Here is a 25777-nt window from a genome sequence, read left to right as displayed (position 1 = left end):
AGCATATGCCGCTGATGATATCCTTTTGATGTCGGCCTCTGGAGACTGGTTCGGTGTGATATCAACCCCCAGATCTTTCTCTCTATTTAACTCTTGCAGGATTTCACCTCCCAGATGGTACCTTGTGCTCAGCCTTCTGCTCCCTTCGCCTAATTTCATTACTTTACACTTTCCTGAGTTGAACTTTAGCAGCCACATTCTAGACCATTCCTCCAGTTTGTCCAGGTCATCCTGTAGTCTCTGTCTATCTTCATCTGTCTTGATTCTTCTCATAATTTTTGCATCATCAGCAAACATTGAGAGGAATGAGTCTATACCCTCTGGAAGATCATTTACATATATTAGAAACAGAATGGGCCCAAGTACAGAGCCCTGTCGGATTCTGCTGGTGACATGTCGCCACTCTGATGTCTCTCCCCTCACAATTACTCGCTGTTTCCTGTTGCTTAGATACTCCTTTTTCCACTGGAGCACCTTACCTTTCACTGCTGCCTTTTGCTCCAGCTTTTGAAACCGTCTTTTATGGGGTACTGTGTAAAAGGCTTTCTGACAGTCCAAGAAAATGCAGTCTGCTCACCTTTCTCTTGCCTAATTTTTGTTGCTTGGTCATAGAATTCTATTAAACCTGTGAGGCACGATTTACCATCTCTGAACCCATGTTGGTAGTGTGTCACAACACTATTTCCCTCCAGATGCTCTACGATCCTTTTCCTCACGATCTTCTCCATCACCTTGCATGGTATACAAGTTAGGGAAACTGGCCCTTAGTTCAGTGCCTATTGGCTGTCACCCTCTTTTAATATTGGTAGTACATAAGCTGTCTTCCAACTTTCTGGTAGGTCTCCTGTTTCCAGTGACCTGTTATTCACCATAGAGAGTGACACACTTAGTGCCTCTGCATCTTCTTTTATTATCTATGGTGAGATTCTGTCAGGCCCAACAGCCTTTGTCACATTCAGCTCCAACGGATTCCTTTTGACCTTATCACTGGTATGTGTACTTACCTTATTTGTACTTGCGGGGGTTGAGCTCTGGCTCTTTGGTCCCGCCTCTCAACGGTCAATCAACTAATGCACAGATTCCTGAATCTACTGGGTTCTATCATATCTACACTTGAAGCTGTGTATGGAGTCAGCCTCCACCACATCACCTCCTAATGCATTCCATTTGTCTACTACTCTGACACTGAAAAAATTCTTTCTAACGTGTCTATGGCTCATTTGGGCACTCAGTTTCCACCTGTGTCCCTTAGTCCGTGTGCCCCTTGTGTTAAAAAGTCTGTCTTTATCTACCCTATCAATTCCTCTGAGAATCTTGTATGTGGTAATCATATCCCCTCTAACTCTTCTGTCTCCCAGTGAAGTGAGGTTTAATTTCCGTAGTCTCTCCTCGTAGCTCATACCCCTCAGTTCGGGTACTAGTCTGGTGGCAAACCTTTGAAACTTTTCCAGTTTAGTCTTTTGCTTGACTAGATATGGATTCCATGCTGGAGCCGCATACTCCAGGATTGGTCTGACATATGTGGTATATAATGTTCTGAAAGATTCCTTACACAAGTTTCTAAAGGCCGTTCTTATGTTAGCCAACCTGGCATATGCTGCTGATGTTATCCTCCTGATATGAGCTTCAGGGGACAGGTCTGGCGTGATATCAACCCCAGGTCTTTCTCTCTCTTTGATTCTAGAAGTATTTCATCTCCCAACATGTGTGTGTGTTTGTGTGTGTGTGTGTGTGTGTGTGTGTGTGTGTGTGTGTGTGTGTGTGTGTGTGTGTGTGTGTGTGTGTGTGTGTGTGTGTGTGTGTATGTGTGTGTGTGTGTACTCACCTAGTTGTGTTTGCGGGGGATGACCTCTGGCTCTTTGGTCCCGCCTCTAAACCGTCAATCAACAGGTGTACAGGTTCCTGAGCCTATTGGGCTCTATCATATCTACATTTGAAACTGTGTATGGAGTCAGCCTCCACCACATCACTTCCTAGTGCATTCCATTTACTATCTAATCTGACACTGAAAAAGTTCTTTCTAATGTCTCTGTGGCTCATTTGAGTGCTCAGCTTCCACCTGTGTCCCCTTGTTCGCTTCCCGGCAGTGTTGAATAGTTCATCCTTGTTTACCCAATCGATTCCCCTGAGGATTTTGTAGGTTGTGATCATGTCCCCCCTTACTCTTCTGTCTTCCAGTGTCGTAAGGTGCATTTCTCGCAGCCTTTCCTCATAACTCATACCTCCTAGTTCTGGGACTAGTCTAGTAGCATACCTTTGGCATTTTTCCAGCTTCGTCTTGTGCTTGACAAGGTACGGGCTCCATGCTGGGGCTGCATACTCCAGGATTGGTCTTACATATGTGGTGTACAAGATTCTGAATGATTCCTTGCACAGGTTCCTGAACGCCGTTCTGATGTTAGCCAGCCTCGCATATGCCGCAGACGTTATTCTCTTTATGTGGGCTTCAGGAGACAGGTTTGGTGTGATATCAACTCCTAGATCATTCTCTCTGTCTGTTTCATTAAGTACTTCATCTCCTATTCTGTATCCTGTGTCTGGCCTACTGTTTCCACTGCCTAGTTTCATTACTTTGTATTTACTCGGGTTGAACTTCAACAGCCATATGTTGGACCATTCACTCAGTCTATCTAGGTCATCTTGTAGCCTCCTACTATCATCCTCTGTTTCAATCCTTCTCATAATTTTTGCATCGTCGGCAAACATTGAGAGGAACGAATCTATACCCTCTGGGAGATCATTTACATATACCAGAAACAGTATAGGTCCAAGGACTGACCCCTGCGGGACTCCACTTGTAACGTCTCGCCAATCTGAGACCTCACCCCTCACACAGACTTGTCGTCTCCTGTTGCTTAGGTACTCCTCTATCCACCGGAGTACCTTCCCTTTCACTCCAGCTTGCATCTCCAACTTTCGCACTAGCCTCTTGTGTGGCACTGTATCAAAGGCTTTCTGACAATCCAAAAATATGCAGTCTGCCCACCCCTCTCTTTCTTGCCTTATTTGTGTTGCCTGGTCGTAGAATTCAAGTAACCCTGTGAGGCAGGACCTGCCATCCCTGAACTCATTTTGATGCTGTGTTACAAAGTTCCTTCGCTCCAGATGCTCCACTAGTTTTTTTCGCACAATCTTCTCCATCAGCTTGCATGGTATGCAGGTTTGGGACACTGGCCTGTAGTTCAGTGCCTCCTGTCTCTCCCCTTTCTTGTATATCGGAACTATGTTAGCAGCTTTCCAAATATCTGGCAGTTCCCCTGTTGCCAGTGATTTGTTATACACTATGGAGAGTGGTAGGCACAGTTCTTTTGCTCCTTCCTTTAGTATCCAAGGGGATATTCCATCTGGGCCTATAGCCTTTGTCACATCCAACTCTAGTAAACACTTCCTTACTTCCCCGCTGGTAATCTCAAACTCTTCCAGTGGTTCCTTGTTAGCTATTCCCTCACTTATCTCTGGAATTTCTCCTTCCTCTAAGGTGAAGACCTCCTGGAATTTCTTATTCAGTTCCTCACACACTTCCTTGTCATTTGTAGTGAATCCTTCCGCCCCTATCCTTAATTTCATAACCTGTTCCTTTACTATTTTTTTTTCTCCTAATGTGGCTATGCAACAATTTATGCTGAGTCTTTGCCTTGCTTGCGATGTCATTTTCGTATTGTCTTTCTGTCTCTCTTCTCATCCTGACATATTCATTCCTAGCATTCTGATATCTTTCTCTGCTCTCCAGTGTCCTGTTATTCCTATAATTTCTCCATGCCCTTTTACTTTGCTGCTTAGCTAGCCTACATCTCTGATTAAACCATTGGTTTCTCATCTTCATGTGTGTGTGTGTGTGTGTGTGTGTGTGTGTACTCACCTAGTTGTGTTTGCGGGGGTTGAGCTCTTGCTCTTTGGTCCCGCCTCTCAACCGTCAATCAACTGGTGTACAGATTTCTGAGCCTATTGGGCTATATCATATCTACAAATGAAACTGTGTATGGAGTCAGCCTCCACCACATCACTTACTAATGCATTCCATTTGTCAACCAATCTGACACTAAAAAAGTTCTTTCTAATATCTCTGTGGCTCATTCCTTGTGGCTGTTTCCACTTGTGTCCCCTTGTGCGTGTGCCCCTTGTGTTAAATAGCCTGTCTTTATCTACCCTATCAATTCCCTTCAGAATCTTGAATGTGGTGATCATGTCCCCCCTAACTCTTCTGTCTTCCAGCGAAGTGAGGTTTAATTCCCTTAGTCTCTCCTCGTAGCTCATACCTCTCAGCTCGGGTACTAGGCTAGTGGCAAACCTTTGAACCTTTTCCAGTTTAGTCTTACCCTTGACTAGATATGGACTCCATGCTGCGGCTGCATACTCCAGGATTGGCCTGACATATGTGGTATACAAAGTTCTGAATGATTCTTTACACAAGTTTCTGAATGCCGTTCGTATGTTGGCCAGCCTGGCATATGCCGCTGATGTTATTCGCTTGATATGTGCTGCAGGACACAGGTCTGGCGTGATATCAACCCCCAAGTCTTTTTCCTTCTCTGACTCCTGAAGAGTTTCCTCTCCCAGATGATACCTTGTATCTGGCCTCCTGCTCCCTACACCTATCTTCATTACATTACATTTGGTTGGGTTAAACTCTAACAACCATTTGTTCGACCGTTCCTTCAGCTTGTCTAGGTCTTCTTGAAGCCTCAAACAGTCCTCTTCTGTTTTAATCCTTCTCATAATTTTAGCATCGTCCGCAAACATTGAGAGAAATGAATCGATACCCTCCGGGAGATCATTTACATATATCAGAAACACGATAGGACCGAGTACAGAGCCCTGTGGGACTCCACTGGTGACTTCACGCCAATCGGAGGTCTCACCCCTCACGTAACTCTCTGCTTCCTATTGCTTAGGTACTCCCTTATCCACTGGAGCACCTTACCAGCTACACCTGCCTGTCTCTCCAGCTTATGTACCAGCCTCTTATGCGGTACTGTGTCAAAGGCTTTCCGACAATCCAAGAAAATGTAGTCCGCCCAGCCCTCTCTTTCTTGCTTAATCTTTGTCACCTGATCGTAGAATTCTATCAAGCCTGTAAGGCAAGATTTACTCTCCCTGAACCCATGTTGGCGATTTGTCACGAAGTCCCTTCTCTCCAGATGTGTTACCAGGTTTTTTCTCAAGATCTTCTCCATCACCTTGCATGGTATACAAGTCGAGGACACTGGCCTGTAGTTCAGTGCCTCTTGCCTGTCGCTCTTTTTGTATATTGGGACCACATTCGCCGTCTTCCATATTTCTGGTAGGTCTCCCGTCACCAGTGACTTACTATACACTATGGAGAGTGGCAAGCAAAGTGCCTCTGCACACTCTTTCAGTGTCCATGGTGAGATCCCGTCTGGACCAACAGCCTTTCTACCATCCAGATCCAGCAGGTGTCTCTTGACCTCCTCTCTCGTAATTTCGAACTCTTCCAAGGCCGCCTGGTTTACCTCCCTTTCTCCTAGCACAGTGACCTCACCTTGTTCTATTGTGAAGACCTTCTGGAACCTCTTGTTGAGTTCTTCACACACCTCTCTGTCATTCTCTGTATACCTGTCCTCGCCTGTTCTAAGTTTCAATACCTGTTCTTTCACTGTTGTTTTCCTTCTGATGTGACTGTGGAGTAGCTTTGGTTCGGTCTTGGCTTTGTTTGCTTTATCATTTTCAAAACTTTTCTCTGCTTCTCTTCTCACCCTGACGTACTCATTCCTGGTTCTCTGGTATCTCTCTCTGCTTTCTGGTGCTCTGTTATTCCGGAAGTTCCTCCACGCCCTTTTGTTCAATTTCTTCGCTTCCATACATGCCCTATTATACCATGGATTCTTCTGTTGCTTCTCGGATTTTTCCCTTTGGGCCGGGATGAACCTGTTTACTGCCTCCTGACACTTTTGGGTAACAGTCAATCATACCCTGTACAGACTTATCTCTGAGGTCTGTGTCCCAAGGTATTTCCCTTAGGAAACTTCTCATCTATTCATAATTCCCCTTTTGGTATGCCAGCCTTTTGATTCCTAGTTCTTTTTTGGGGGAGATAATTCCTAGCTCTACCAGGTACTCAAAGTTCAATACACTGTGGTCACTCATTCCCAAGGGCGCTTCCATCTTAACTTCCCTTATATCCCATTCATTTAGGGTAAATATCAAATCAAGCATTGCTGGTTCATCTTCTCCTCTCATTCTTGTTGGTTCTTTGATGTGCTGGCTTAGAAAGTTTCTTGTTGCCACGTCCAGCAGCTTAGCTCTCCATGTTTCTGGTCCTCCATGCGGGTCTCTGTTCTTCCAATCTATCTTCCCATGGTTGATGTCTCCCATAATTAGTAGTCCAGATTCATTCCTGCTAGCAACAGAAGCTGCTCTTTCTATTATGTTAATGGTGGCCATGTTGTTTCTATCATATTCCTGTCTGGGTCTTCTGTCATTTGGTGGTGGATTATATATGACTACGACTATAATTTTTTTCCCTCCATTTGTTACGGTACCTGCTATGTAGTCACTGAAACCTTCACAGCCCTGAATAACCATCTCCTCAAAATCCCAGCCTTTTCTTACGAGCAGAGCTACACCACCCCCACCTCTTCCTTCCCTCTCTTTCTTCATAACATAATAGTCCTGTGGGAACACTGCGTTTGTTGTCGTTTTCGTTAGCTTTGTTTCTGTGAGGGCTATTATGTCTGGGATTTCCTCTAGTACCCGTTCTCCAAGCTCATCTGTTTTATTTGTAATTCCATCTATGTTAGTGTACATTGCTTTGAGGCTCACTTTCTTCTGTCTCTTCTCAAATCGCCTCCTTGGTGAGTGTTCTGCTGATGGGGGAAGCTGTTCCATGGGTGTGAGGACCTGTGAGGTGGATAACAGGGTCTCAGAGGATACTGGGATGAGGGGCGGGGGATCCAGTGAAGGGGGAGGGACAGAGAGGGTATGGGGTGAAAGGGGAGGGAGGACAGGAAGGAAAATGGGAGGGGAGGGAGAACTCGGTGGGAGGAGGGGAGGGGTAGAAGGGTGGGGATTGGGTGTGAGGGGAGGGAGATTTGGCTGAACATTTGAGTGGGGGCAGGGAGGGTTTGGGGTAGGGGGGTTTTCTATGCAGAGGAGGGTGGCAGGGTTGTCCTCCCTTCTGGTGATACTGGGTAGCTGGTTGTAGGTTCCCCCCTTGCCTCTGGAGGTGTTGTGTTGAGAGCTGTGACTTCCTGGTTTTCCACTCTCGCCCTGTGCCTCTTCCTTGCTTCTGCTGCCATGGCTCTCTCCTCCCTTGTCATGTCTCTCTGGAGGAATACATTTTTGAATTTTCCCATGTTTTTCAAGGAGCTCTTCCTTAATAGGATCTTCTCCTATGTGCTCTCGTTTGCAAACACTATCTTTATCATTCGGTCTCGGTCTTTGTTGTACCAACCTAGCCTGAAAACCTTCTCAATGCTATGCTCAGCCCTTTCCATGTCTAGTGCCTTTAGTACTTCATTCACTGCTGCTTTGTCCTTGTCATTCCACTCTGTCCTATTAGAGCCTTCCTGCTCTTTAATACCCACAGCAACCACTGATCTGTTCCTTTCCAGCAGTTGGCTAGTGGAGCATGCCGCCTCCTGTTAGGTGGCTGCTTTCATGGCCACCTCCATCACTGCAGTCATTACTTCAGAGGTTTTTTTTATTATTTCTGCAAATGTTGCTTTTATTCTGGAATTCTCATCCAAAAACTATTACCACCTTCTCCCTGGATGGTTTTCTGAGTCTCAGCCACGATACCAGTCTCTTTGAGGGCTCTAATCTCCTCCTTTGCTGCTGTCAGCTCTCTTTTCAGGTTGCTTATTTCGTTCTTCATTTCCTGCATCATTTCTTGCATCTCACTCTTGATGTCCTCCAGAAACTGGGTGAACATTTCCTTCATTTCATCACTTTGACTTTTCCCTGTTCCCCTGGTACCTCTGGCTGTCATGGTTGCCCCTGTTCCTATAGTTGTGCTGTGTGTGTGTGTGTGTGTGTGTGTGTGTGTGTGTGTGTGTGTGTGTGTGTGTGTGTGTGTGTGTGTGTGTGTAATCACCTATTTGTGTCTGCAGGATCGAGCATTGACTCTTGGATTCCGCCTTTCAATCATCGGTTGTTTACAGCAATGACTATGGTCCTATTTCCCTATCATATCTAGTTTTAAAATTATGAATAGTATTTGCTCCTACAACCTGTTCCTTAAGTGCATTCTATTTTCCCACTACTCTCACACAAAAAGAAAACTTCCTAACATACCTGTGACTCGTCTGAGTTTCCAGCTTCCACCCATGTACCCTCGTTCTGTTACTATTCTGTGTGAACATTTCGTCTATGTCCAATCTGTCAATCCCCCTACGTATTTTATACGTTCCTATCATATCCCCCTTCTCCCTTCTTTCTAGTGTCGTAAAGCACAGTTCCCTCAGGCGCCCCTCATACCCAGTCCCTCGTAACTCTGGGACGAGTGTCGTTGCAAACCTCTGAACCTTTTCCAGTTCCCTTATATGCTTCTTCAGATGGAGACTCCATGATAAGGCGGCATACTTTAGGACTGGCCTCACGTAGGCAGTGTAAAGCACCCTAAATGCCTCCTTACTTAGGTTTCTGAATGATGTTCTAACTTTTGCCAGTGTAGAGTACGCTGCTGTCGTTATCCTATTTATAAGGACTTCAGGATATAGATTAGGTGTTAAGTTCACGCCCAGGTCTCTTTCTCGCATCGTCCCAGGTAGGCTGTTCCCCTTCATTGTGTACTGTCCCTTTGGTCTCCTATCTGCTAGCACCATTTCCATAACTTTATATTTGCTCGTGTTGAACTCCAGTAGCCATTTCTCTGACCATCTCTGCAACCAGTTCAGGTCCTCTTGGAGGATCCTGCATTCCTCATCTGTCACAACTCTTCTCATCAACTTTGCGTCATCCACAAACATCGACACATAGGACTCTACTCCTGTAAACATGTTAACATATGCTAGAAATAAAATTGGTCCCAGCACCGATCCTTGTGGTACTCCAGTTGTTACTGTTCGCTAGTCCAATTTCTCACCCCTTACCGTAACTCTTTGGCTCCTTCCTGCATGGCTTATCCATGCAAGGACCTTAACCCCCCCCCACCCCCGCCTGTGTGTGTGTGTGTGTGTACTCACCTAGTTGTGCTTGCGGGGGTTGAGCTCTGGCTCTTTGGTCCCGCCTCTCAACCGTCAATCAACAGGTGTACAGGTTCCTGAGCCTATTGGGCTCTATCATATCTACACTTGAAACTGTGTATGGAGTCAGCCTCCACCACATCACTTCCTAATGCATTCCATTTGTCAACCACTCTGACACTAAAAAAGTTCTTTCTAACATCTCTGTGGCTCATTTGGGCACTCAGTTTCCACCTGTGTTCCCTAGTGTGTGTGCCCCTTGTGTTAAATAGCCTGTCTTTATCAACCCTGTCGATTCCTTTGAGAATCTTGAATGTGGTGATCATGTCCCCCCCTAACTATTCTGTCTTCCAACGAAGTGAGGTTTAATTCCCGTAGTCTCTCCTCGTAGCTCATACCTCTCAGCTTGGGTACTAGTCTGGAGGCAAACCTTTGAACCTTTTCTAGTTTAGTCTTATGCTTGACTAGATATGGACTCCATGCTGGAGCCGCATACTCCAGGATTGGTCTGACATATGTGGTATATAATGTTCTGAAAGATTCCTTACACAAGTTTCTAAAGGCCGTTCTTATGTTAGCCAACCTGGCATATGCTGCTGATGTTATCCTCTTGATATGAGCTTCAGGGGACAGGTCTGGCGTGATATCAACCCCCAGGTCTTTCTCTCTCTCTCTGACTCTTGAAGTATTTCATTTTCCAAATGATACCTTGTATCTGGTCTCCTGCTTCCTACCCCTATCTTCATTACATTGCATTTGCTTGGATTAAACTCTAACAGCCATTTGTTCGACCATTCCTGAAGCTTCTCCAGGTCTTCTTGAAGCCTCAAGCTGTTCTCCTCTGTCTTAATCCTTCTCATAATTTTGGCGTCGTCAGCAAACATTGAGAGGAATGAGTCTATACACTCTGGGAGATCATTTACGTATATCAGAAACAGGATAGGTCCAAGTACAGAGCCCTGTGGGACTCCACTGGTGACTTCACGCCATTCTGAGGTCTCACCCCTCGCTGTAACTCTCTGCTTCCTATTGCTTAGGTACTCCCTTATCCACTGGAGCGCCCTACCAGTTACTCCTGCCTGTTTCTCCAGCTTATGCATCAACCTTTTGTTGGGTACTGTGTCAAAGGCTTTCCGACAGTCCAAAAAAATGCAGTCCGCCCATCCTTCTCTTTCTTGCTTAATCTTTGTCACCTGATTGTAGAATTCTATCAAGCCTGTAAGGCAAGATTTACCCTCCCTGAACGCATGTTGATGGGTTGTAACGAAGTCTCTTCTCTCCAGATGTGTTACTAGATATTTTCTCACAATCTTCTCCATCACCTTGCATGGTATATTAGATAAGGACACTAGCCTGTAGTTCAGTGCCTCTTGTCTGTCACCATTCTTGTATATTGGTACTACATTAGCAATCTTCCTTATTTCTGGTAGGTCTCCCATTTCCAGTGACCTACTATACACTATGGAGAGTGGCAAGCAAAGTGCTCCTGCACACTCTTTCAATACCCATGATGAGATTCTGTCCGGCCCAACAGCTTTTCTCACATCCAGCTCCAATAGGTGCTTCTTGATCTCATCTCTTGTAATTTCGAACCTATCCAAGGTCACCTGGTTTGCTGCCACCTCTCCTAGCGCCGTGACATCTCCCTGTTCTATTGTAAAGATCTCCTGGAACCTTTTGTTGAGTTCTTCACACACCTCTTTGACATTCTCTTTGTACCTGTCCTCGCCCACCCTAAGTTTCATCACCTGTGCCTTCACTGTTGTCTTCCTCCTGATGTGACTGTGCAGTAGCTTTGGTTTGGTCTTGGCTTTATTAGCTATATCATTTTCATACCTTTTCTCAGCTTCTCTTCTCACACTAACATACTCGTTCCTGGTTCTCTGGTATCTCTCTCTACTTTCTGGTGTTCTGTTATTACGGAAGTTCCTCCATGCTCTTTTGTTCAGCTCCTTTGCTTTCATACATTCCCTATTAAACCACAGATTCTTCCTTTCCTTCTCTGTTTTTTCCTGTCGGGCTGAGTCAAACCTGCTTACAGCCTCCTGACGTTGTTGGGTGACATAGTCCTTCATGTCTTGTACGGACTTGGTTCCAAGTTCTGTGTCCCAATGTATATCTCATAGGAATTTATTCATCTCCTCATTGTTTCTCTTTCGATACGCCAGCCCTTTGTTTCCCAGTTCTTTTTTGCGGGTGATAATTCCTAGCTCAACCAGGTACTCAAAGCTCAATACACTATGATCACTCATTCCCAAGGGGGCTTCCAACTTAACTTTCCTTATATCCGACTCATTTAGGGTAAATATCAGATCAAGCAAGGCTGGTTTATCCCCTCCTCTCATTCTTGTCGGTCCCTTGACGTGTTGACTTAGATAGTTTATTGTTGCCACATCCAGCAGCTTAGCTCTCCATGTGTCTGGGCCTCCATGTGGGTCTCTGTTCCCCCAATCTATCTTCCCATGGTTGAAGTCTCTCTCGATTAGTAGTCTGGATACGTTCCTGCTAGCCACAGAAGCTGCTCTCTCTATTATATTGAAGGTGGCCAAGTTGTTTCTATCATATTCCTGTCTGGGTCTTCTGTCATTCGGTGGGGGGTTATATATGACTACTACTATAATTTTCTGTCCTGTCCTACTATAATTTTCTGACTACATATCAGGCTATGGTGCCTGATATGTAGTCACTGAAACCATCACAGTTCTGAATTACCATCTCTTCGTAACTCCAACCTTTTCTTAGTAGCAAAGCTACACCACCTCCTCCTCTCCCTTCTCTCTCTTTCCTCACTACATAGTAACCCTGTGGAAACACTGCGTTTGTTATGATTTTCGTTAGCTTTGTTTCTGTGAGTGCTATTATGTCTGTTTTTTTTTCTAGTGCCCATTCTCCGAGTTCACCTGTTTTATTTGTAATCCCATCTATGTTAGTGTACATCGCCTTGTAGCTCACTTTCTTCTGTTCGTTTTCTTGTCCCTTTCTTGGCGAGCATTCTGCTGGTGTGGGAAGCTGTTCCGTGGGTGAGAAGATCTGTGAGGTGGTTTGCAGGGTCTCAGAGGATTTTGGGGTGGGGGGTGGGGGTGGAAGGGAAGAGGGACAGGTAGGGTGTGGGTTAAGGAGATAGGGGGGACATGGAGGATACGGGGTGAAGACGGGAGGAGGGATAGGGAGGGTATGGGATGAAGGGGGAGGGGGGACAGGGGGGAAAGGTGGGAGGGGGGACATGATGGGAATGGGGAGTAGTAGGGGGTAAGCACCACAGAACATTTTTATTTTCAGGCCAGAAATTCGTCTGTGGGAGCCATGGTTTTCAGGTCCAAAGGGAAAAAAATGTTCTGTAGCGCTTGGGGGGTTTCAGGCGAATTTGGGGAGTCACAGATTTGGGAAAAAATCCTCTGTGGGAGCCATGGTTTTCAGGTCCAAAATCCTCTGTGGGAGCCATGGTTTTCAGGTCCAAAATCCTCTGTGGGAGCCATGGTTTTCAGGTCCAAAATCCCGTGTGGGAGCCAGGGTTTTCAGGTTCCAAAATCCCATGTGGGAGCCAGGGTTTTCAGGTAAATTTTGTGTCTCGGATCTTAGAAGTTGTTCAAGTTCTTATGATGAAAATAATTTCCGAGACTTAGAAGTTTGTTAAAGGTCGTATGGGAGAAATTCAAATTCGTCTGTGGGAGCCATGGTTTTCAGGTCAAATTCGTCTGTGGGAGCCAGGGTTTTGAGGTCCAATATCCCGCGTATGGCTTCGGGTTTTCAGGTAAATTTTGTGTCACAGATTTTAGAATTTTGTTAAAGTTCTTATGACAAAAATAATGTCATACAAGTTTGTTAAAGTTCTTATGACAAAAATAATGTCATACAAGTTTGTTAAAGTTCTTATGATAAAAATAATTTCCGAGACTTAGAAGTTTATTAAAGGTCTTATCATGAAATAATGTCATACGAGTTTTGTTAAAAGTTCTTATTTGTTTCTTACTTAGAAACTTGTATATTACTATATATCTAATTCATTTCCCTGCCATCCCCCCTCCCTCACCTTTCCCTCCCCCTGCCTCTCCCGCTCGTACCTCACACCCCCTCCCTCCCCCCCTTACCTCACAATCTCTCGCGTCACCTTTATTTACCTTATGCCAGCCAGCCAGACACTGCATGCAGGTCACCTCTTATCTTATCTTGTCTTCTCCATAATATCTGGACCGTCCCTCTCTCTCTCTCTCTCTCTCACGTTCCCACCTTAGTTTTACTAATACATCTTCTTTAGTATCCAATCATTTTCTTCGAGATTTAAAACACAGCTATTTCAAACGTATTAAAATACAATAATTTGGTATCGAGCTCCAGCTCCTATCCCCGCCTTAGTCCCCTGTCGTATAATGAATACTAACAGTCCAATCCCTCTAAAATTTAAAAATAATCATATTTCAAACGTAGTTCAATACAGTAATTTAGTTACCGAGCTCCAGCTCTTGTCCTCCACCTTAGTTCCCTCGCACATCTTCGTTAACACCTATTCAAATTCCCCGAAATTTCTACCCTCTGTATTTCAGACATAGTTTAGTAAATGCAAACAGTTACCGAACTCTAGCTCTTATCCTCCGCCTTAGCTCTCTCTCGTATCTTCGTTAATATCTAATCAAATTCCCTGAAATTTCTACCCTCTGTATTTCAGACGTAGTTTAGTAAATCCAAACAATTATCAAACTCTAGCTCTTGTCCCCAGCTTAGTTCATTTGTACAAGATCGTTAGTAACAGACCAATTTTCCCCGAAATTTAAAGCAGACATACTTCAAAGTTAGTAAATAAGATCAAGTCAGTTACTGAGCTCTAGCTCTTGTCCCCCAGCTTAGTTCATTTGTACAAGATCGTTAGTAACAGATCAATTTTTCCCGAAATTTAAAGCAGACATACTTCAAAGTTAGTAAATAAGATCAAGTCAGTTACTGAGCTCCAGCTCTCGTCCCTTCCTTAGTTCTCTCTCGTATATTTGTAAATAACCCATCAATTCCCCTGAAATTTTTACCCTCTGTATTTCAGACCCCGTAAATAAGATCAAAACAGTTATCGAGCTCCAGCTCTCGTCCCCCAACTTAGTACTCTCTCGTATATTTGTAAATAACCCATCAATTTCCCTGAAATTTTTACCCTCTGTATTTCAGACCCCGTAAATAAGATCAAAACAGTTATCGAGCTCCAGCTCTCGTCCCCCAACTTAGTTCTCTCTCGTATATTTGTAACTAACCCATCAATTTCCCTGAAATTTTTACCCTCTGTATTTCAGACATAGTAAATATGATGTAAACATTTATAAAACTCTAGCTCTTGTCCTCTGTCATAGTTCACTCCTGTAAATTCATTACTATCAGTCCAAATCCCCCTGAGATTTAAACACCCAACTACATTTTCAGACATAGTAAATAAAAAAGCCAGTTCAGTTATCGAGTTCCAACTCATGTCCTTCACTTAGTTCAATGTTCATCAAATTATTTCAGATCAAGCCTCTCTCCAGTCTATCAAAGTAAACATCATTTCCTTTAATACCCTTTTTGTACTCATCTCTGTAATATTCACACTGTCATATAACACCGTACCTTCAATACCTTTTTGTTTACCCAAGTAAGCAATAATCACATGGTCAAAATCTCACCGTACACTTTCCCTCCCTTACCTTCTCATCCCCAACTTATCCAAACCTTCATTAATCCTACTGTATTTTCATATTTTCTCTATATTCAGCTGTGTTCTTCACATTTGTCCATGATATCTGTGTTCGCTCCATGTTCTACAAATGTTCACAGCAAGCTCAGTTCAAATTTTTTCACCTGTTTTTCTCATTTTTTTTCTGTTTTCTACCATTCTTCCCCGTATGTTCACTATGTTTTTGTTATGTTTTTCATGTACATCATATGTTCTCTGTATAACTTTTATACTCAATATTCATGTTCTCAATGTTCTTAGCTTGTTCTTCACATGTTCAGTGTTTATTCTTTGTATTCCCTATGTTCCTTATCATGTCTTCATATTCTCTATAAGTTCATATTCCCTGCATGTTCACTTTATTCATCAACTTTTTCTTACATGTTTTCTGTGTTCACCGTATGTTCACTGTGTTCATTCCCCTACTTAACCTCAATTTTTATGTTCTTTGTTTCTTTAAACCAATTTGTTTCTTCCATTCACTAACTAGTTCTTTGTCAAATAATATTATACTGCAATACAGTTCCCTCAACAATTTTAGTCACCCAGTTTTATTTGCAAAACTATGTCAAAGTAATTCTCGTAGTCAACTTAATAGTTATACCAACCAGTTCTTAAATAAATCTACACTTTATTCAGTTCCAAATTTACAAAGACAAACTTTTCTTGTAACTTCTTAACTAAAAATCTTTCGCCAAACAACTAAAACATAGTCAATTTCGTCATTTCTCAACTAAACTTATTATCCAATCAACCAAAAATAGTCAGGATTAATCTCATTCAACACCGTTCTTAACTAAAAACAACCTTTCTCTTAGCTAAAAATAGTCAGGATTAATCTCATTCAACACCGTTCTTAACTAAAACAACCTTTCTCTTAGCTAAAAATTGTCAAAGGAATCTTTCCAATACTGTTCATAACTAACTTTATCCATCGTCAAGTAATTGAAAATAGTCTCGTTCATCATTTCGTAACAGCCATTATGTTTTCGTCAAGTAAGAAAATATAGTCAAAGATATCTTTCATCGTCGTTCTTAACTGACATTTATACTTTGTAGAACAATAAAATAGTCACTGTCGTCATATTTTTTTCTTGTCTTTCCTCAACTAAAATGGTCAAATGTAACTTTTTCAACACTTTCGTAACTAAAATTATATGTCGCTAAGTAAGAAAAATAGTCAAATGTAACTTTTTCAGCACTTTCGTAAAAATTATATGTCGTTAAGTAAGAAAAATAGTCAAAGGTGCTCTCTGTAACACCAAAGTTACTCTTCGAGATAACAAAAGACACTCTCAAACACTCAAAAATTTACTCGCATCCTCAAAGTTATTCTCAGAGTCATCAAAAGTTAATCTCAGTCATCAAAATGCTATTCTCTCAGTAGCCTTTCGTTCATCAGAGAAACTTTCTAAGACATATTCGTTCATTAAAGTTAATCTCAGAGGCATAAAAGTTATTCTCAGAGCTAACGAAATTATTTTCGATGCCATCAAAAAGTATTTTCTCGTTCATCAAAGTTAATCTCAGAGTTATCAAAGGTAATCTCTAACTCACTTTTGTTCAACATATTAATTCTCTAAGTCCTCAAAGTTATTCTCTAAGACAACAAAGGTAATCTCTAAGACAACAAAGTCTTTCTCAGAGCTATCAAACTTGTTCTCAAAGTCATCAAAGTTATTCCAAGAGACGTCAAAGTTAATCTAAGATATCATCTTTCATCAAAGATATTCTCTCTAAGCCATCAATGTTCTTCTCTAAGACATAAAAGTTATTCTCTATGTCATCAAAAAGTTATTCTCTGAGCTAACAAAATACTACTCATGTTCTCAAAGACATTCTCAAAGTCATCAAAGTTATTCTAAGAGCTATCAAACTTGTTCTCAAAGTCATCAAAGTTATTAACAGGGTCATCAAAGTTATTCTCTAACTCACTTTTGTTCATTAAAGTTAATTTCTATGTTATAAAAGTTATTCTCAGAGACCTCTAAAGTTATTATGTAAGACATAAAAGTTATTCTCAGAGTCATCAAAGTTGTTCTCTAAGACATAAAAGTTATTCTCAGAGACATCTAAAGTTAATCTTGCTCATCAAAGTTGTTCTCTAAGTATCTTTTCGTTCATCAGAGAAGCTTTCTAAGACATCTTTGTTCATCAAAGTTGTTCTCTAAGACATCAATGTTGCTATCTAAGACATCAAAGAATTTCTCTAAATCATAAAAGTTAATCTTTAAGTCACCTTCGTTCATTAGAGAAACTTTCCGTTCCATATTCGTTGACCAAAGTTATTCTCAGTCATCAAAGTGATCTCTAATTCACCTTTGTTCTCCAAAAGTTGTTCTCTAAGACACCTTCGTTCATCAAAGAAACTCTCCTTCTTCCATCATGTTATTCTTTAAGACATCTTCAGTCATAAAATTTCTCTCCAAATGTAACTAGTTCAGCGTTTCATACCAAACCTGCACTTCTGTTAAAACATATTTTCTTAGTTGCTTTACCCTAAAACTGTTCTCTGAACTACACTGTTCAAACCTATGTAACCTATCCTCTCCACCCAATGTTACTTAGTTAACGTAACGTTCCTAAACCTAACTTTACCTATCCTAACTTAACTTACCTTACCTTTACCTATCTTACCTAACTTAACCTTCATAACCTAACTTTACCTATCTTACCTAACTTTACCTATCTTACCTAACTTAACCTTCATAACCTAACTTTACCTATCCTAACATAACCTACCTTACCTTAACTATCTTACCTAACTTTACCTATCCTAACATAACTTACCTTACCTATCATACCTAACTTACCTACATTTACCTAACTTACCTACATTACCTAACTTTACCTATCCTAACTTAACTTACCTAACTTATCCTGCTTAACCTAACTTACCTACATTTACCTAACTTAACCTGCTTAACCTAACTTTACCTATCCTAACTTAACTTACCTAACTTATCCTGCTTAACCTAACTTACATAACTTAACCTAACTTACCTAACTTAACCTAACTTACCTACATTTACCTAACTTAACCTGCTTAACCTAACTTTACCTATCCTAACTTACATAACTTACCTTACCTTAACTATCTTACCTAACTTTACCTATCCTAACATAACTTACCTTACCTATCATACCTAACTTACCTAACCTAACTTACCTACATTTACCTAACTTACCTACATTACCTAACTTTACCTATCCTAACTTAACTTACCGAACTTACCTACATTTACCTAACTTAACCTGCTTAACCTAACTTTACATATCTTACCTAACTTAACATTCATAACCTAACTTTACCTATCCTAACATAACTTACCTTACATTACCTATCTTACCTAACTTTACCTAACTTACATAACTTAACCTGCTTAACCTAACTTATATAACTTATCTTACCTATCCTAACCTAACCTAACTTGCTTTACCTAACTTATTCTCACATTCCCAAACTGATGTATCCTAACTTATCTAGTCTAGCCAGACATGATCTAACTTACATAATTATTCCTGCTTGTCTTTTGTGTTTCGTCAATCATTGTCTCATATTCATTTACTCATTTCAAGGGTTAATTTCTCAAATGGACATTTTTGCATTTCAAGTGTTATTTGTTTAAGATTGGGTGTTTAACCATTTCAAAGGATTTTTTGTTATATATGGGAATTTACTCGTTTCAAGGGCTAATTTCTCAAATGGTCATTTTTGCAGATCAAGGGTTATTTGTTAAAGTTCATCAAGTTGCTCATAAGTTGTATTTATTATGTTTGTTATCATATGTTCTTATTCCCCAACCCCTTAACCTAACCTCTTGTAATCTTAGTGTATTTAGTAGGTTCTATCATATGTTCTTATTCCCCAACCCTTTAACCTAACCTTTCAGATGTAGTTTATTGTGTTTTTTGACGTATTTGTTGAATATATTATCCTTTTCCTAACCTTTCAGATGTAGTTTTGTTTCTCCTTTTTGTATATTTATGAACTAAGCTGGGGGACAAGAGCTAGAGCTCAGTAACTGACTTGATCTTATTTACTAACTTTGAAGTATGTCTGCTTTAAATTTCGGGGAAAATTGGTCTGTTACTAACGATCTTGTACAAATGAACTAAGCTGGGGACAAGAGCTAGAGTTTGATAATTGTTTGGATTTACTAAACTACGTCTGAAATACAGAGGGTAGAAATTTCAGGGAATTTGATTAGATATTAACGAAGATACAAGAGAGAGCTAAGGCGGAGGATAAGAGCTAGAGTTCGGTAACTGTTTGCATTTACTAAACTATGTCTGAAATACAGAGGGTAGAAATTTCGGGGAATTTGAATAGGTATTAACGAAGATGTGCGAGGGAACTAAGGTGGAGGACAAGAGCTGGAGCTCGGTAACTAAATTACTGTATTGAACTACGTTTGAAATATGATTATTTTTAAATTTTAGAGGGATTGGACTGTTAGTATTCATTATACGACAGGTGACTAAGGCGGGGATAGGAGCTGGAGCTCGATACCAAATTATTGTATTTTAATACGTTTGAAATAGCTGTGTTTTAAATCTCGAAGAAAATGATTGGATACTAAAGAAGATGTATTAGTAAAACTAAGGTGGGAACGTGAGAGAGAGAGAGAGAGAGGGACGGTCCAGATATTATGGAGAAGATAAGATAAGATAAGAGGTGACCTGCACGCAGTGTCTGGCTGGCTGGCATAAGGTAAATAAAGGTGACGCGAGAGATTGTGAGGTAAGGGGGGAGGGAGGGGGTGTGAGGTACGAGCGGGAGAGGCAGGGGGAGGGAAAGGTGAGGGAGGGGGGATGGCAGGGAAATGAATTAGATATATAGTAATATACAAGTTTCTAAGTAAGAAACAAATAAGAACTTTTAACAAAACTCGTATGACATTATTTCATGATAAGACCTTTAATAAACTTCTAAGTCTCGGAAATTATTTTTATCATAAGAACTCTAACAAACTCGTATGACATTATTTTTATCATAAGAACTTTAACAAAATTCTAAAATCTGTGACACAAAATTTACCTGAAAACCCGAAGCCATACGCGGGATATTGGACCTCAAAACCCTGGCTCCCACAGACGAATTTGACCTGAAAAAAAATGGCTCCCACAGACGAATTTGAATTTCTCCCATACGACCTTTAACAAACTTCTAAGTCTCGGAAATTATTTTCATCATAAGAACTTTAACAACTTCTAAAATCCGAGACACAAAATTTACCTGAAAACCCTGGCTCCCACACGGGATTTTGGAACCTGAAAACCCTGGCTCCCACACGGGATTTTGGACCTGAAAACCATGGCTCCCACAGAGGATTTTGGACCTGAAAACCATGGCTCCCACAGAGGATTTTGGACCTGAAAACCATGGCTCCCACAGAGGATTTTTTCCCAAATCTGTGACTCCCCAAATTCGCCTGAAACCCCCCAAGCGCTACAGAACATTTTTTTCCCCCAGAAAAAAAAATGTTCTGTGGCGCTTACCCCCTACTACTATGGGGAAGGGGTGACAGGGTCAGAATTCGGTGGGGGGGGGGGGGGGGGAGGAAGGGTTGGGTGGGGGCAGGTAGGGTGAGGGGAAGGGAGGGTTTCTATGCAGGGGTGGTGGTGTTGCCCTCCCCTCTGGTGTTGCTGGGATGCTGGTTTTGGGTTCCCCTCTTGTCTCTGGGACTGTTGTGTTGGGGGCTGTGATTTCCTGGTTTGCTACTCTCTCCCTGCACTTCCTCCTTGCCTCTGCTGCCCTGGCTCTCTCCTCCTTCGTCCTGTCCCTCTGCAGGAATACTTTTTGTATCCCTCCACATGCTGCAGACGACTCTTCCTTTCGAGAATATCCTCCTTCGTGGTTTCGTTTGTAAACACCACCTTTACAAGTCGGTTTCTGTCCTTGTTGTACCAGCCCAACCTGAAAACCTTCTCAATGTTTTGTTCAGCCCCTTCCATCTGTAACCCATTCAGTAGCCCATGTACTGCCTCTCTATCCTTGCTATTCCATTCTTGCCTGTTGGATCCTTCCTGTTCTTTGATGCCTACAACTACCACAGATCTTTTTCTCTCCAGCACCTTGCTGCTTCCTGTGATGCAGCTGCTTGCATCGCTACCTCCCTCACTGTGACCATTGCTTCTGAGCTCTTTTTCAGTCTTTCTGCAAATGTTTTAGGTACAGAGGCATTTCTTTCCAATGTAACATTCCCACCATCCCTTTGTATGATAATCTGATGCTCGGTCTCTTTATTTTTCTCTGTGAGGGTTTTGATCTCCTCCCTTGCTGATGTCAGCTCACTTTGCAGATTGTTAATTGTAATCCACATTTCATGCATCTCTCTCCTGAATTCCTCCAGAACTTGGGTTAACATTTCCTTCGTTTGGTCACTCTGGCTGTTTCCTGTGTCCCTGTTGCGTCCTCCTGCCATTTTGCCCCTTGTCAAGAGAGAGAGAGAGCAAGAAAGAGCGAGAGAGAGAGCAAGAGATCAAGAGAAGAATCACACATGAGAAGTGTGATTGTGTGTGTGTGTGTGTGTGTGTGTGTGTGTGTGTGTGTGTGTGTGTGTGTGTGTGTGTGTGTGTGTGTGTGTGTGTGTTTGTGTGTGTGTGTGTTTACTAGTTGTGTTTTTGCGGGGGTTGAGCTTTGCTCTTTCGGCCCGCCTCTCAGCTGTCAATCAACTGTTTACTAACTATTTTTTTTTTCCCACACCACACACACACACACACGCCCCAGGACGCAGCCCGTGACAGCTGACTAACTCCCAGGTACCTATTTACTGCTAGGTAACAGGGGCACTTAGGGTGAAAGAAACTTTGCCCGTTTGTTTCTGCCTCGTGCGGGAATCGAACCCGCGCCACAGAATTACGAGTCCTGCGCGCTATCCACCAGGCTACGAGGCCCCCCCATGTGTGTGTGTGTGTGTGTGTGTGTCTGTGTGTCTGTGTGTCTGTGTGTATGTGTGTGTGTGTGTGTGTGTGTGTGTGTGTGTGTGTGTGCGTGCGTGTGTGTGTGTGTGTGTGTGTGTGTGTGTGTGTGTGTGTGTGTGTGTGTGTGTGTGTGTGTGTGTGTGTGTGTGTATGTGTGTGTGTGTGTGTGTGTGTGTGTGTGTGTGTGTGTGTGTGTGTGTGTGTGTGTGTGTGTGTGTGTGTGTGTGTACTCACCTATTTGTGCTTGTGGGGGTTGAGCTTTGGCTCTTTGGTCCCACCGTGTGTTGTGTGTGTATGTGTGTGAGTGTGTGTGTGTATGTGTGTGTGTGTGTGTATGTGTGTACTCACCTAATTGTACTCACCTAATTGTGCTTGTGGGGGGTTGAGCTTTGGCTCTTTGGTCCCGCCTCTAAACTGTCAATCAACTGGTGTACAGATTCCTGAGCCTACTGGGCTCTATCATATCTACATTCGAAACTGTGTATGGAGTCAGCCTCCACCACATCACTTCCTAGTGCATGCCATTTATTAACTACTCTGACACTGAAAAAAAATTCTAACGTCTCTGTGGCTCAACTGGGTACTGTGTTTCCACCTATGTCCCTTTGTTCGTGTCCCACCCGTGCTGAAGAGTTTGTCTTTGTCCAACCTGTCAATTCCCCTCAGAATTTTGTAGGTGGTTATCATGTTTCTCCTTACTCTTCTGTTTTCCAGGGATGTGAGGTTCAGTTCCTTTAGCCTTTCCTCGTAGCTCATTCCTCACAGTTCCAGGACGAGCTTGGTGGCATACCGCTGAATCTTCTCTAACTTTGTCTTGTGTTTAACTAGGTATGGACTCCAGGCTGGAGCTGCATACTCCAGGATTGGTCTTACATAAGTGGTATACAGGGTTCTGAAAGATTCCTTACACAAGTTTCTAAAGGCAGTTCTTATGTTGGCCAGTCTAGCATATGCCGATGATGATATTCTTTTGATGTGGGCCTCTGGGGCCTGGTTCGGTGTGATATCAACCCCCAAATCTTTCTCTCTATTTGACTCTTGCAGGATTTCACTTCCCAGATGATACCTTGTGTTCAGCCTCCTGCTCCCTGCGCCTAATTTCATTACCTTACACTTTCCTGAGTTGAACTTTAGCAACTATTTTCTTGACCATTCCTCCAGTTTATCCAGGTCATCCTGTAGTCTCTGTCAATCTTCATCCGTCTTGATTCTTCTCATAATTTTTGCATCATTGTATGTGTGAGTGTATGTGTATGTGTATGTGAATGAGTGTGAGTGTATAAATATTTATATATACATAAGCATAATTTGAATGGTCTGCAAGCACAAATATCACGATAACTCTAAGACCTCTCAGAGGTAATTTAACCCAGGATGCAAGGTGTCCTCCCACCAACCAACAGTAATGGTACCAGTGCAGTTGGTGGGGGAGACCCATGTCGTTCTGGGTTCGAATCCCCGAAGGAGTCAAAGAGGTAGTGTGATACTTTTTAAATATATATAGAAGTTGATGTACTATTAACTTTGATAATTCAAAATATATAGTAACCTTTTGCTGAGTGCTGATACCATTGGACTTCCCTTTTCACTTACTAATGCAAGCATCAGAGGTTGAAACTCCTCCCTTGACTGGTAGAAGGAACATGCTCCTATAAAAGAATAAGACGAGTTGCAATGGAGTTAATAACAATTGAAAAGCATATAATAAGTCATTTACAAATTTACTTTATCATATATATATATATATATATATATATATATATATATATATATATATATATATATATATATATATATATATATATATATGTATATATATATATATATATATATATATATATATATATATATATATATATATATATATATATATATATATATATATATATATATATATATATATATTATTAAATATGACCGAAAAAGTAAGATTAATAATTCTAACACGAATTTTCTCAATATTTCTTATGTTTCTTTTTACTGTCAATGGTAATTGAAAAATCAATTCCCCAAAATTCATTTCTAGTCTGACGTGACGCTTGAACGCGCTTCGTAATAACTTATTACATTTTCTAAGACTTTAGTTTACACACTCAACTGTAACCTGAAAACATTAAACAGAGTTTTAATTATGCTAACTCTAAACAGCTTATCCGTCTTATATACTCGCACGTCAGTGAGGTGATATGGTGCAACAGTTTTGGATGAGATGAACAAACTTTTAACAAACACAAGACAGAACATGAAACAATGGGGTATTAATTGGATGTGAATTATCCATTTGGAATTATTAATTGGAAAGACGAATATCTGGCAGAAATGAACCTCATACTCTCTGACCAAACTAAATTCCATAGGGTAACGAAGGACACTACAGCCGAATTGAAAACAAATTTGTCTGTAGTGTGTTAATAATCTAAATAATTTATTAATCTAATCTAAATAATAATTCTAACACGAATTCTAATTTCGTGTTAGAATTGTTAATCTTACTGTTTCGGTCATATTTTACAATATATATATATATATATATATATATATATATATATATATATATATATATATATAATATATATATATATATATTAGTATATTTTGGTAGCAGTCTTTTCTGTAGACATATATTATTAAATGTGACCGAAAAAGTAAGATTAATAATTCTAACACGAATTTTCTCTATCTTTCAAAAAAAAATTGACCTCATACATTATGAAATGGGTAGCTTTATCATTTCATAAGAAAAAAATTAGAGAAAATATATTAATTCAGGAAAACTTGGCTTATTAGGCAAATCGGGCCTTGCATAGTAGGCTGAGAAGTGCGTTCTGGCTACTAGGTACGACATATATATATATATATATATATATATATATATATATATGTCGTACCTAGTAGCCAGAACGCACTTCTCAGCCTACTATATATATATATATATATATATATATATATATATATATATATATATATATATATATATATATATATATATATATTTAACGTTAACGTTAAATATATATATATGTATATATTAAGCGTTAACAACACTCCTCATGTAAGAGGAGTGTCGTTAACGCTTATGTCGACCGTGCTCTCAGCCACAGCTCAGGATGGAAGTAAGTCGATGAAGAACTCTGTAGGGTAAGGCAGGTCATAGTCAACAACGGCTTCTCCAATGGTTTTGTCGAAGACATCATAAGAAGGAAGGTGAAACGCCATGCAACCTCTGAAGACACAACTAACACAGCACCTGTACCCCCTATTAGACTATTTTACAGGAACTTCTTTTCCACAGCTCATAAAACGGAGGAAAGTGTCCTGAAAGATATTGTTAATAGAAACGTTATCCCTACAGACAAAAATCAGAAGATACAATTGACGATTTACTATAAAACCAAGAAAACGGCCAACCTATTCATGAGAAACTCTCCAGACACAAAGCAGAACGCTTTAAAGAGACCATTGTCGTCTATGCCTTCAAATGCCCACTTGGAGACTATAAGCCTCAAAGAATTCAGTATATAGGCAAGACAACAATATATCTTTCCAGGCGATTAACTTAACGATGCATAAGCAACAAGGCTCCATTAAGGAACATAAAATCTCTTCCCACAACCAGACCATCACCAGAGAAGTCTTAACAAAAAACACAGAAATCATCGATAGATACAGTGATAGCAGGCGGCTTGATATCTGCAAGGCACTACACATTAAGAAGTCGACACCAGCAATCAACAGCCAATGAATGCACAACTATATTCTACCCATTTCAAGACTCTGCACCAATATAGAAGCATCAAGAAATATGGGCCAATAATCCTTTTGCAGTTACTTCCATTCTTCCCTTTAACTTACAAAATATTATACCCATTGTTTCGTGTTCTGTCTTGTGTTGAAAGTTTGTTTTCACCTCATCCAAAACTGTTGTAACATATCACCTCACCCAAATGCAGGTATAAAATCAGAGCTGTTTAAACTCTGATTTTCAGTCGCTGAGTGTAGCAGTACACAGCTACAGTCA

General features: G+C 41.1%; 1 long non-coding RNA gene across 1 annotated transcript in view; it reads right to left on the bottom strand.

Annotated features, from left to right (window-relative positions):
- Positions 1–23410, bottom strand: part of LOC123766630 (uncharacterized) — a 35556-nt gene extending 12146 nt beyond the window's left edge. The window contains exon 1 of the long non-coding RNA XR_011223458.1: positions 23309–23410. This is a non-coding gene — a long non-coding RNA (uncharacterized lncRNA). The remainder of the gene's footprint in view (positions 1–23308) is intronic.
- Positions 23411–25777: the final 2367 nt, after the last annotated feature.

Source organism: Procambarus clarkii, chromosome 62 (assembly GCF_040958095.1).
Source record: "Procambarus clarkii isolate CNS0578487 chromosome 62, FALCON_Pclarkii_2.0, whole genome shotgun sequence".
NCBI classification, from domain to species: domain Eukaryota; kingdom Metazoa; phylum Arthropoda; class Malacostraca; order Decapoda; family Cambaridae; genus Procambarus; species Procambarus clarkii.
The sequence above is the reverse complement of the archived record's forward strand: the minus strand, read 5'-3'. Positions and strand labels throughout refer to the sequence as shown.